Below are 13,467 nucleotides of genomic sequence, written 5' to 3' on the forward strand. Positions count from 1 at the left end.
CCTCTATCAATTTCAGTGTCTCTGGTTTTATGTGGAGGTCTTTGATCCACTTAGACTTGAGCTTTGTACAAGGAGATAAGAATGGATCAATTCTCATTTTTCTACATGATAACTGCCAGTTGTGCCAGCACCATTTGTTGAAAATGCTGATCCATTCTTATCTCCTTGTACAACTGGTGGAACAAAAACATATTCCACTTCAGGGCTTATGACCTGCTAGACATAAAATGTTTACCAGCAGTATACTATGGGGCAAAAAAATTTCCTCCTATGATATAGGCTTTAAATCTAATGAGAAACTAGTCAGATAGTGCATGTCTTAGGGTTCCATTGCTATGTAGAAAGTCATGACCATAAACCTAAACATTTAATTGTGGCTTGTTATAATTCTACATGTTCAGTCCATTATCATCAAGATGAGATGTATGACAGATTGCAGGCAGGCACAGTGCTAGAGATGCTTAAATTTCTACATTCTGATCCATGACATCCAGAAAGAGGCTTTCCTCCTAACTGGGTGGATAGGTGACTTCAAAGCATATCTATACAATGAAATACTCCCCCCAACAACAAGAATAACTTCTCCAATAAGTTCTCCTAATAGTACCACTTCTTATACTAAGCACTCAAACCACCATACTCCCTGGCCACCATAGGCTGGTTTAAACACATAAGTCTATGTGAACCATACCTAGTCATAACATAATGCAAAATATATTTAGCTCAACTTCCTAAGTCCCAAGAGTCTATGACAGTTTCAGCAATATAAAAATGCATAGTTCAAAGTCTCTTCTGAGATTCATGCAATCTCTTAACTGTTATCCAAAATTAAATCAAAATAAAAATCAGATAACATATTTCCAACATCACAGGATCTACGTTACCATTCCAAAATGTTGTAGGGCAGAAATACTAGACGAAAGGAAGACCAAAATCAGCTGAGAAAACTCCATATTCTGCACCTCCATGTTTGATGTCCAACTCCTTTAAACATATTTGATTGAAACACAATTCTTTCTTTTGGGCTAGTTTCAACCCCTGTTACCAGCTTTCTTCCACAGGTATTCCATGGTTCTGGCATCTCTTACATCTTTAAGATGACAAGGCAACTTCAAATTCACAGCTTCTTATTTCAATGTCTGGCATCCATACATGATCTTCTGGGCTTCTCCAAAAGGCTTGGTCAGTACTCCAGCTCTGCCTCTGTAGCACTCTAGGCTCTGATTAATTCTACTCCACTGCTGCTGCTCTTCTTGGTAGTCATCCCATGGTACTGGTATCTCCAATATACTGGGACTTCAGATGCAACTCTCTTTCACCGATAGCCTCTCATAGGTGCCAAGTCTCAACTTCTTTGTATGAGCTCTTCAGACCAGGGATGCCAACTGCAACTGAGTCTGTACCTTCACCAATGTTTTTCATGGCCACTAATAGTCCCAACTCTCAGCTGCACTCCATGACCCCTTTATGCCTTCAAAAACAGTACTATCTGGATGATTCTTAAACATAACTAAGACCCACTACCACTGGAGGTCAATCTCTGGAACACAGCTTCTTTGTGCTCTCAAAAAATACTTGCTAGGTGATTCCATCTCAGTGATGCTAGTCTCTCAATTATCCCTAATTTCTTAGGTTCAGCTAACACACATCATTTGTCTAAGTAAGGTTTTCTATACTTGATTCTAAATCAAGAGCCACATGGAGGATCCAAGTTCTGCTAGTAGCTGGGGCTAGAACATGTGACCTTGTTCTATTACAACTTCATTAACTTTCTGTTTTCATTTATTTCCTGTGATGGTTTGTACATTCTTGGACCAGGGAGTGGCACCATCTGGAGGTATGGCCTTGTTGGAATAGGTGTGATCTGGTTGGAGTAGGTGTGTCACTCTGGTTGTGGGCATAAGATCCTCGCCCTAGTTGCCTGGAAGTCAGTCTTCCCCTCGCTGCCTTTAGATGAAGACAGAACTCTCAACTCTGCCTGAGCCATGTCTGCCTGGATACTGCCATGCTCGAGCCTTGATGATAATGGTCTGAACTTCTGAACCTGTAAGTCGGCCCCAATTAAATGTTGTTTTTTATAAGGTTTGCCTTGGTCATGGTGTCGGTTCACAGCAGTAAAACCCTAACTAAGAAAGACGTTGGTACCAGGGACTAGAGTATTGCTGTAATAGGCCTGACCATGCTTTTATTGAAAGAATGTGGATTTGGGGACTATGGATTTGGAACACAGTAGAATGCTTTAAATGGGGCTCAATTGTTCATCCTAGTAGGAATATGGAAGACTTTGTTGCTGGGAGTGATTTGAACTGTGTTGAATTGGACCAAGAGATTTCAAAGGAGAAGAATTTCAGAAGGTGGCATAAAGACTGTTTTTGTGGTATTTTGGTGAAGAATGTNNCTANTTTTTGCCCTTGTCTGAAAAGTCTGCCTGAGGCTAAGGTGAAGAGACTCAGATTAATTGCATTGACAAAGGAAGTTTCAAAAAAGCCCAGCAGAGACTTTGTTCTCTGGATAAGTCTTATGAAGTGTTTGAACAAGCATAGCAAGCTTAGAAAGGAAAAATATAAAATATAATATGGTTCGAGTATTAAAGGGGTACCAGGAAGTGAAATGGAGCAACATCTTGTGTTCTATGAGATAACAGATTAAGGGAGTGGGAACTTGGGGCAAGATCCTACCCAGCTAAATTTAGATCCAGGCATGGTGGNNCACACCTTTAATCCCAGGAGACAGGCATGCTGATCTCTGCCTTCAAGGTCAATCTACAGAGCAAGATCCAGGACAGCCAAGGTTAGAAAACAGAAAGCCAGTGGCAATGTAATAATACAAGGGAGGCATATTCTAGTTAGTGCAAGCAACAGAACTCGGCAGCTTCAGCCATGTGGCTCTGGCTCTAGAGTTAAGAACGGAAGGAACTACTGGGACAATTGACGCTGGTTAGCTGGAGCTAAGAAATTAGTAATGATTAAGAAGAGACCAGCATCACTGAAGCGAAATCTTCTGGGAATTGTTTTCTGCGTGCACAAAGAAGCTGTGTTCCAGAGATAGCCAAGGTTGTACCTCTCCCTGCAGCTGTACTTGGTAATGGGAAAGAGTCACTAAGGTGGTACTGGTTTTGAAAGCATAAAGGGGTTATGAAGAGCAGCTGAGGCTTGGAACTGTGAGAGACCATGGAAAGCCATTGGTGAAGGAGCAACCTCAGGTGTAGTTGATGGCCCAGGACTGAAGGGGTCATGCAAAGGATTTGAGGCTTGGCACCCTTAAGAGAGCCTATGAGAGGCTATTGGTGAAGCNTAGTTGGAGTGGAACACCCCAGTGTATTGGAGATGTCAGTGCCATGGATGATCACCAAGAACAGAAACTATAGTGGAGTGGATCAACCTAAGTTGTACAGCAGAGGGCAGAGATAGAGAAGTGATGCCATCCCTTATGGGGAGCCCAAAAGATCAAGTGGAATCCCAGACACTGAAACAAGAAGCTGTAACATTGAAATTGCCTTGGAGACTCAAAGATGTCAAAGATGCCAGAGCCATGGGATACATGCTGAGGAAAACTACTAACAGGGAGTGGAACCAGCCCAGGAGAAAGCAGTTTGCTGCAGTCAACAAAGATGAAAAAGGAGTGGAGATCTGGAAACTGCTTTAACATCAGCCATGGAGATGCAGAGTTTGGAGTTTGCCCAGCTGGTTTCCTGTCTTTCTTTGNGGATTACAGNTAAGTGATTGGATGAATCTCAGAAGAGACCTTGAACTTTGGACTTTTAAAATTGTTAAGACTGCTATCGACTATGAGGATTTTGAAAGTTAGACTAAATGCATTTTGCATTATGCTATGTTTAATTATGTCCCCCACCCCACCCCCATATACTCATGGGTTTCAATAAGTCTATGGAGGTCAGGGAATGGAATGTGATTGTTTGTGTATTCTTGGTCCAGGAAGTGGCACCATTTGGAGGTATGGCCTTGTTGGAATAGGTGTGACCTGGTTGGAGTAGGTGTGTCACTCTGGTTGTGGGCATAAGATCCTCACCCTAGTTGCCTGGAAGTCAGTCTTCCCCTAGCTGCCTTTAGATGAAGACATAGAACTCTCATCTCTGCCTGAGCCATGCCTGCCTGGATACTGCCATGCTCGAGCCTTGAGGATAATAGTCTGAACCTCTGAACCTATAAGCCAGCCCCAATTAAATGTTGTTTTTTATAAGACTTGCCTTGGTCATGGTGTCTGTTCACAGCAGTAAAACCCTAACTAAGACACTTCCTAAACTTGGATCTTCTGGACCTTGTTTTTAGAGTGACTTTGATCTCAAAGATCTGCATGTCTCTTGTCTTCTGCATTCTGGGATTAAAGCTATGTACCACCACTCCTGAACCTAATCTTTTTTTTTTTCTTGGAACATGCTCTGTTCAGACCGGCCTTGAATTCAAAGATCTGCTTACCTTGGTCTCCAGTGAGTAAAGAAGTGTACAACCATGCCTATGTCTAAACTTTTCTTAGCCACTATGCCTCAAGACCTAGATTATCAGTATGCCCTCCATTTCTGGATTGTAGTTAATTCCAAATTAAAGGTCCAAATGAAAAACAATAACCAGGTAATAATAGCACCCAACATGATATGACTATCCCTTGTTCAACTTCAAGCACATAAACAGTGAGCTTAGCTGGATAGGATTTTCTCCTAGGTCCTATTACCTTAATTTCATTTAATAACCTTGAACATAGTATTTAGCTCTATTGTACTTCCTTGATTATTAAAACCATACATTTTAAAATTTTTTCCTTTCTAAGCTTGCTATTCTTAATCAAGACAGTTTTCATAATAGTGAAACACAGGGGTGACACCATAGAGGCAACAGCAGACTGTTGCATTTGGATTCATTTAATTCAAGAAAATGGAGACAGAAAACTTCCCCAACTCCAAAACCAATGATTAATTTGTTAAATGCCCAGCAAAAGATATGGAAGAGGAACAAGCCTTTAAAAGATCTGGAAATAGTGATGAGGGGTTTGAATTGCAAATTTTGCTTCAGAACAAGAATGCTAGAGCATTGATTGCAAAAGGAGGCAAGAATGTTAAAGCTTTCTTTATAGACTACAATGCCAGTGTTTCAGTGTCAGACAGCAATGGCCCTGAGTGCGTACTGAGTATCAGTGTTGATATTGGGACAATTGGAAAAATTCTGAAAAAAATCATCTCTACCTTGGAAGAGGGCTTGTAGTTGCCATCACCCACTGCAATCAGCCAGCTACTGCTGGAATCTGATGCTGTGGACTGCTTGAATTACAATAAAGGAAGTGACTTTGACTGTGAGTTGAGACTGTTGGTTCATCAAAGTCTAGCAGGAGAAATTATTGGAGTTAAAGGTATTAAAATCATAGAACTTTGAGAGAACACTCAGACAACAATCAAGCTTTTCCAGAAGTGTGATCCTCATTCTACTGACAGATTTGTTCTTATTGGAGGAAAACCTGATAGAATTGTAGAATGCATAAAGATCATCCATGACCTTATATCTGATTTTCCCATCAAAGGACATGTACAACCTTGTGATTCCAACTTTCATGATGAAATCTATGATTGTGGGAGTTTTACAATGCTGTTTAATGACCTCTGAGGATGTCCTGTGAAATTTCTCATGTGTGGAAGAAGTGTTTTTGACAGAGTGCCTCCTGGTCAGTGTGGGTATCCCATGCCTCCTTCTAGAAGAGATCATGATTATATAAACCCCTGTAGAGGACTTCCTTTTCCTTCTCTTAGTGAAGGTGGCCAGGGTAGAGCCTGGAATCTTCCTCTTCCTCCACCACTATCACCAAGAGAAAGAGATATAATGGCTTAGGACAAAAGAGGAAAGGCTGGAGACTGCTATGATGGCATGGGTGGGTTCAGTGCTGTAGGACTCTGCAGTTGGCACATGGAGCCCATCATAATGGCAAACAGTTTATGAACCACAGGGCAGTTCTGGATATGATTGTTCCTATTCAGGAAGTTGTGGCTCATACCATGATCTTGGTAGACCTATTATTACTACACAAATGACTACTCCAAAAGATTTGGCGAGATATATCATTGGCAAAGGTGATCAGCAGATTAAGCACATTCATGATGAGTCTGGAACATTGATCAAAATTGATGAACCTTTGGAAGGAAGATTGGATCATTACCATTACAGTATAGTACCATATACAGAACACACAACATTTGCTGAAGAACAGTGTGAAGCAGTATGCAGATGTTGAAAGAATCTATTGGAAGTTATTTTCTTCTTTTTTATAGCATGAAGCAGTATTCATGAAAAATTTTCTAAGACTAGTAAAGAACTGAAGGAGTTTTATATCTTTTTTCTTAACTGCTTCTGTTTAAAAAGTCAGCATTCCTCTACTTTGTGTTCTGCATTTAAGGTGTAGTGAAATCTTTGCTGTTCATGAGATGTAATGTTTTAGTTCTTTACAAACAATATTGAGGGGAGAAATTTCCCCCTCCCCGTGTAATTATTGAGAACACCTTGCTTTGTGGTCACAGTAACACTGGGGGAAAGGGACAGTGAGGAAAGTAATTATCCACATGTTCCTGGCATTTGTTCAGAGCAGTGTGCAGAATGTAATGCTCTCTTGTAGTAAATATTTTGTGATTTTGAAAATAAATTTAATAAATCTAAAAAAAAAAAAGGCAAACCACAAGAAAATTCTAAACTAGGTTTTGGCATTTCTTTTCCCAATGTTATTATTCTAAATGTCTTCACCTTAGCCTCAGGCAGACTCTTCAACTAAAGGCAAAAAATAGCTACATTCTTCACCAGATTATCACAATAATGATCTCTAGACAATATAATAAAATTCTTCTCTGAAACCTCTAAGCCAAGCCTCCACAGTTAGAATCATCAATATAGTTGTTTTCCATGCATTTACTAGTTTGGATTGTTAGTCCCCACTTAAAATGTTACACTGTTTTCCTAATCCTAAATACCTTATTCCTTAATCCTACCCCCCCCCCCCCAAAAAAAAAGCATGGTCAGGTCTATCACAGCAGCACCCCAGTCTCTGGTAACAACTCTTGTCTTAGGGTTTCACTGCTCAAAAGAGACACCATGACCAATCCAACTCATATAAAGATAAACTTTTAATTGATGCTGGCTTACAATTCCAGAATTTCAGTCCATTATCACCATGGCAGGAAGCATGGCAGTATCCATGCAGACATGGTGCTAGAGGAGTTGAGAGTTCTACATATTCTTCCAGAGGCAGTCTAGAGGAAACTTTTCAAGGGAAAATAAGGAGGTTTTCTTCCTCCCTGGGAAGAGCCTAGTCATCAGAGGCCTCAACGCCCACCTATACAATAATACATTTCCTCCAACAAGGTTACACCTCCTAACAGTGCCCTCCTTGTACATAAGTATTCAAACCACCACACTGCATAGTCATTCCACTATTGTACTAGTAGGTCTATCATGCCTGCAAGATTGGTATGGCATACAGAGGCCAGATCTGGGTAAAACTATTAATGTTCATTGTCGCCTAGCACACTTCCTCTCACGCTGATACTGTCAAAGCTAGCCAGTGGGGTAGAGGTCTCCAAGCCAGCAGGTTGGAAACTGTTTCCTCAGTGTCCTATACCAATTGTGTGTATGTAGTATATACATCCCGTGGGACTAAGCATGCCATTATGGTGTGTAATCACTGGCAACATCAATAGCCTTTGTAGGCTTCCATGGCCTTGCAGTATGATTTTCTAGTGATTACCCTGGTCTTCTGGGGGCTGCGTTTTCCATCCATGCAAGATGATTTCATTTGAACCCTTCTGTTTCTGTTTGCAGGCTCTCTTTTGAAATTAGCTTGTATTAAAGTTTTGTTTATTTATTTACTTTACATCCCAAAATCAACTCCCCAGTCTGGTCCCGGTACCTCTCATGCAGATCATCCTGTATTCCTACCACCCCTCCTCATTTGAGAATAGGGATCCCACTCTTGAGATCCCTTCTCCACTACCCTCCCAAATAACCACCTCTGGCACATCAAGTCACTGCAAGACTAGGTCCTTACTTTCCCACTGAGACAAGGCAATCTAGCTAGAAGCACAAGATCCACAGCCAAGCAGGCAACAGATTCAGGGATACCCCCATTCCAGTTGTTGGGGGACCAACAAGTAACATAGTTGCTACAGGCTTTTTCTTTGGTTGGTGGTTCAGTCTCTGGAGGCCCACAAATGTCCAGGTTGGTTGACATTTTTGGTTGTCCTCTTCAGGTTCCTCAATCTGTTCATAAGACTCTGAGTTCTATCTGATGTTTTGCTATGGGTCTCTGCATCTTTTTCTTTGGTTGCTGAATGCAGCCTCTCTGAGGATAATTATGCTATAATCCTGTCTGCAAGCATAGCTGTGTATCATTAGTAGTGTCACAGATTGGTTCTTGCCCAAGTGATAGGTCTCAATTCCAACCTGTCATTCATTGGCTATTCCCTCTGTTTCTACCCTTTGCTATTTGTAATAGCCAGAAACTGGGAAAAAGCCTAGATGTCTTTCAACTGAAGAATGAATAAAGAAAATGTGATTCATTTACACAGTGGAATATTATTGAGATATTAAAACCAAAGATATCATGAATTTGTAGGATGAACTAGATGGGTGGATGGAACTAGAAAATATCATCTCAAATAAGGTAACCCAGACCCAAAATGAGATGCATGGTATGTACTCAATTATAAGTGAATATTAGCCATAAGGAACAGGATAACCACACTATAATCTACAAATCCAAAGAAGACAAATAGCAAGGATGGTTGAATCTTTCTCAGAAGGGAAAATAAATTAGATATTGGAGATGGATTGGAGGAGGGACCTGAGTAGGAGAAGGAATGGGGAGGAAAGCAGGGAAGAACAGGTGTAGGGAGAGCAGGTGAGAGAGAATGGAAATCAGAAGTTGTGGGGGACAATCTTCAGGAAGTATTAGAAATCATAGATTGTCTATGGGGGAGACTCTAGCTGAGACTCCTGGCAGTATTTGACATGAATTCTGAAGTGGCCCTTTTCTGTCTCCAGGCAGTACACCCAGTGGAGGGATAAGGACAGCCACCCAACAAGAAAACATTAGATCCAAAATGTGTCCTGCCTACAGGATGTTCAGGGAAAAAAATAGGACATATGGAAATTAGCTTTCTAGTTAGTCCTTACAAAGTTTTTATACATTCTTACTCTTCCGTCACTTTCTCCTTACCCCTGCCATTGCCCAGCCCCAACTTTCTCCCTAACCCTCCCTCTTCTTATATTTTATATTCCTCATCCTGTAGTTTGAAAATACATTTCCATAAGTGTTTAGATTTGAGCTTTGTATTTTCTTTTTTCTTTTATTTTGAAGAATAGAAAATTCCATTTTAGTATACTTCATCTTGTGTCTTCTCCAAGAATAAAGGTTTTTTTTTAAAAGAACTATTCATATAGACAACTGAAGATTGGTAATGTTAAATTCAAAAAGATAAACTGTTTTTACTTTCATGTATAGACTGACAGATCATTTAAAATGTAACAGTGAATGTATTGAAAAGAAGATCATAATAAAAATTTTGTTGATACAGGCATTCACTTGAGAATACTTATCCTATTTCCACTGCATTACAACACAAATTTGACCTTGAGATTTACTCAGTTTTCATATCATTTGTCTCATTTTGTTTTTTTGTTTTTTGTTTATTTCAGTGTCAGAGATCCTCCTTTGCATCAATGTAATCATTCAATATTTGTTCTTTGGTGTAACTCTTTTCAAGTTGTAAAGCAAGGTACTTAATTTAGGCATATATTATCAAATGAGAAATCAATTTTTCTGTTTGTGTTTGTCTATTAATTTAAAACTTGGTTTGCCACATTTTGTTCCATTGTGGTTAAAATTTTACTCAAAATAAAAATTTACTGAAAATTGATCAATAGATGCTATTGGGAAAATTTATCTTTATTTTGTTCCTTACTCCAGGGTACACACATTATTCACAGTATACTCCTCTGTTAATTTAGGTATTAATTTCTATTTCATTTATTGTGTGATAATCTGTCATTGAATTTATTTGTGTGTATTGAAAAATACTGATAACATTTAAAAGATACTTTTTTCAAATTATATTTCTTAATAATCTTTTTGAAGTATATAGAAATGACATTTCAAAAGAAAAAATCTGAATCACATACAGAATCTCACAATTTTTGACAGTTCTATCAGTTTTGGAGCTGTTTTAGTAATTGTTTGTTTTACTCATATTATAAAAAAATATTTTCATTCCTTGGGAATACACAAGATAAGCAGGCTAGATAAACAGCTCCCAACTCCAACAGGCACCTCTTGCTATTGCAGAGGCCCATTCTGCCATGAAACCAAGTAGAATTACAGCAAATTTTCATCTCTCTTTATAATCTTTTAGACCCAGACTCACTGAGAGAAGGAAAGAGAAACCATCAAGTATTCTACTACATAGGGATAAGACTGGGAACTTTGGAACTAAAAAGCTAAAGGAGGAGTGAAGATCTGCAGTTAGTTTGTCTGATTTCATGGTAGCAGTGGCCCTGGATTAACAGGAAGTATGTGATGAGTAAAAGCAATGATTTGGGAGTCTTACTCCCAGCTCTGCAACAGAATACCTGTTGTAGTTTTCCCTACCTGCCATGTCCTCATTTCCTGTGGATTTCGCTGGACTTCCCTTTCTAACCTCATTGCTAACCCACTAATCCTGACCCCCTAACTCACAATTCACATAATAATCAGAACAATGAATGCACTAAATAAAGACAGAGTATTAAAAGCAGTAAGAGAAAAAGGTCAAGTAACATATAAAGGCAGGCCTATTAGAATTACTCCAGATTTCTCACCAGAGTCAGTGAAAGCCAGAAGATCCTGGACAGATGTTATGCAGACACTAAGAGAACACAAATGACAGCCCAGGCTACTATACCCAGCAAAANTCTCTATTACCATAGATGGAGAAACCAAAGTATTCCATGACAAAACCAAATTCACACAATATCTTTCCATGAATCCAGCCCTGTGAAGGATAATAAAGAGAACACACAAACACTAAGATAGAAACTACGCCCTAGAAAAAGCAAGAAAGTAATCCCTCAGCAAAACTAAAAGAAGACAGCTACAAGAACAGAATTACAACTTTAAAAACAAAAATGACAGGAAGCAACAATTACTTTTCTTTGATTTCTCTTAGCATCATTGGACTCAATTCCCCAATAAAAGGATGTAAACTAACAGACTGGCTACACAAACAGAACCCAACATTTTGCTGCTTACAGGAAACCCACCTCAGGGACAAAGACAGACTCTACCTCAGAGTAAAAGGCTGGAAAACAATTTTCTAAGCAAATGGTCTGAAGAAATAAGCAGGACTAGCCATTCTAATATCAAATAAAATTGACTTCCAACCCAAAGTTATTAAAAAAGACAAGGAGGGGCACTCCATACACATCAAAGGTAAAATCTACCAAGATGACCTCTCAATTCTAAATATCTATCCTCCATATGCGAGGGCAGCCACATTCATTACAGAAACTTTAGTAAAGCTCAAAGCACACATTACACTGCACACAGTAATAGTGGGAGACTTTAATACCCTACTCTCATCAATGGCGAGATCCTGCAAACAGAAACTAAACAAAGACACAGTGAAACTATGAGAAGTTATGAAACAAATGGATTTGACAGATGTCTACAGAACAATTAACCCTAAAACAAAAGGACATATTTCTTCTCAGCACCTCATGGTACCTTCTCCAAAACTGACCATATAATTGGTCACAAAACNGGCTTCAACAGATACAAAAATACTGAAATTATCCCATGCATCCTATCAGATTACCACTGACTAAGGCTGATCTTCAATAACAACATAAATACTAGAAAGCCAAAATTCACTTGGAAGCTCAACAACACTCTACTGAATGAAACTTTATTCAAGGAAGAAGTAAAGAAAGGAATTAAAGACTTTTTAGAGTTTAATGAAAATAAAGCCACAATATACCCAAACTTATGGGATACAATGAAAGCAGTCCTAAGAGGAAACCTCATAGCTCTGAGTGCTGCCAAAAAGAAAGTAGAGAGAGCATCCACTAGCAGCTTGACAGCACACCTAAAAGCTCTAGAACAAATGGAAGCAAATTCACCCAAGAGGAGTAGAAGGTACTAAATAATCAAACTCAGGGCTGAAATCAACCAAGTGGAAACAAAAAGAACTATTCAAAGAATCAACCAAACTAAGAGCTGGTTCTTTGAGAAAATCAACAAGATGGATAAACACTTAACCAGACAAACTAAAGGGCACAGGGACAGTATCCTAATGAACAAAATTGGAAACCAAAAGGGAGACATAACAACAGAACCTGAGGAAATCCAAAGCATCATCAGATCATACTACAAAAGGCTATACTCAACAAAACTGGAAAACCTAGATGAAATGGACAATTTACTAGAGAGAAACCAGGTACCAAAGTCAAATCAGGATCAGATTAATGATCTAAACTGTCCTACATCACCTAAAGAATTAGCAGTAGTCAGTGATAGTCTCCCAACCAAAAAAGCTCAGTACCAGATGGGTTTAGTGCAGAGTTCTATCAGACCTTCAAAGAAGACCTAATTCCAACTGTCCTCAAACTATTCCACAAAATAGAAACAGAAGGTCCTCTACCCGATTCACTCTATGGAGCCACAATTACGCTGATACCTAAACCACATAAAGGTCCAACAAAGAGAGTGAACTTCGGACCAATATCCCTTATGAATATCGATGCAAAAATATTCAATAAAAGTCTGGCTAACCAAATGAAAGAACATCAATGAAATTCTGGCTAACCGAATGAAAATGAGCATTAATCATGACCAAGTAGGCTTCATCCCAGGGATGCAGGGATGGTTTAATATATGGAAATCCATCAACATAATCTACTATATAAACAAACTCAAAGATAAAAAGCAAATGATCATCTCATTAGATGCTGAGAAAGCATTTGACAAAATCCAACACCCATTCATAATAAAAGTCATGGAAAGATAAGGAATTCAAAGCCCTTACCTAAAAAAATAAAAGCATTATACAGCAAACCAGTAGCCAACATTAAACTAAATGGAGAGAAGCTAGAAGCAATCCCACTAGGATCAGGGACTACACAAGGCTGTCCACTTTCTCCTTAATTATTCAATATAGTACTCAAAGTCTTAGCTAGAAAAATTATACAACAAAATCATATCAAGATGATACAAACTGGAAAGAAAAAAGTCAAAATACCACTATTTGCAGATGATATGATTATAAATATAAGTGACCCTAAATATTGCACCAGAAAACACCTAAACTTAATAAACAGATTCAGTGAAGTAGCTGGATATAATGTTTTTTATCTTTTTATAAAGATTTATTTTTATTATTTTTAATTTATTTTTTTTATTATTTTCTTTATTTACATTTCAAATGCTATGCCGAAAGTTCCCTATACC

The 13,467-nt window shown here is 38.8% G+C and overlaps 1 pseudogene; it reads left to right on the forward strand.

Annotated features, from left to right (window-relative positions):
• Positions 1-4,889: 4,889 nt before the first annotated feature.
• On the forward strand, positions 4,890-6,271 carry LOC110320217 (annotated as a pseudogene).
• The last annotated feature ends 7,196 nt before the right edge of the window (positions 6,272-13,467 follow it).

This window comes from Mus pahari, chromosome 4 (genome assembly GCF_900095145.1).
Source record: "Mus pahari chromosome 4, PAHARI_EIJ_v1.1, whole genome shotgun sequence".
NCBI lineage: Eukaryota > Metazoa > Chordata > Mammalia > Rodentia > Muridae > Mus > Mus pahari.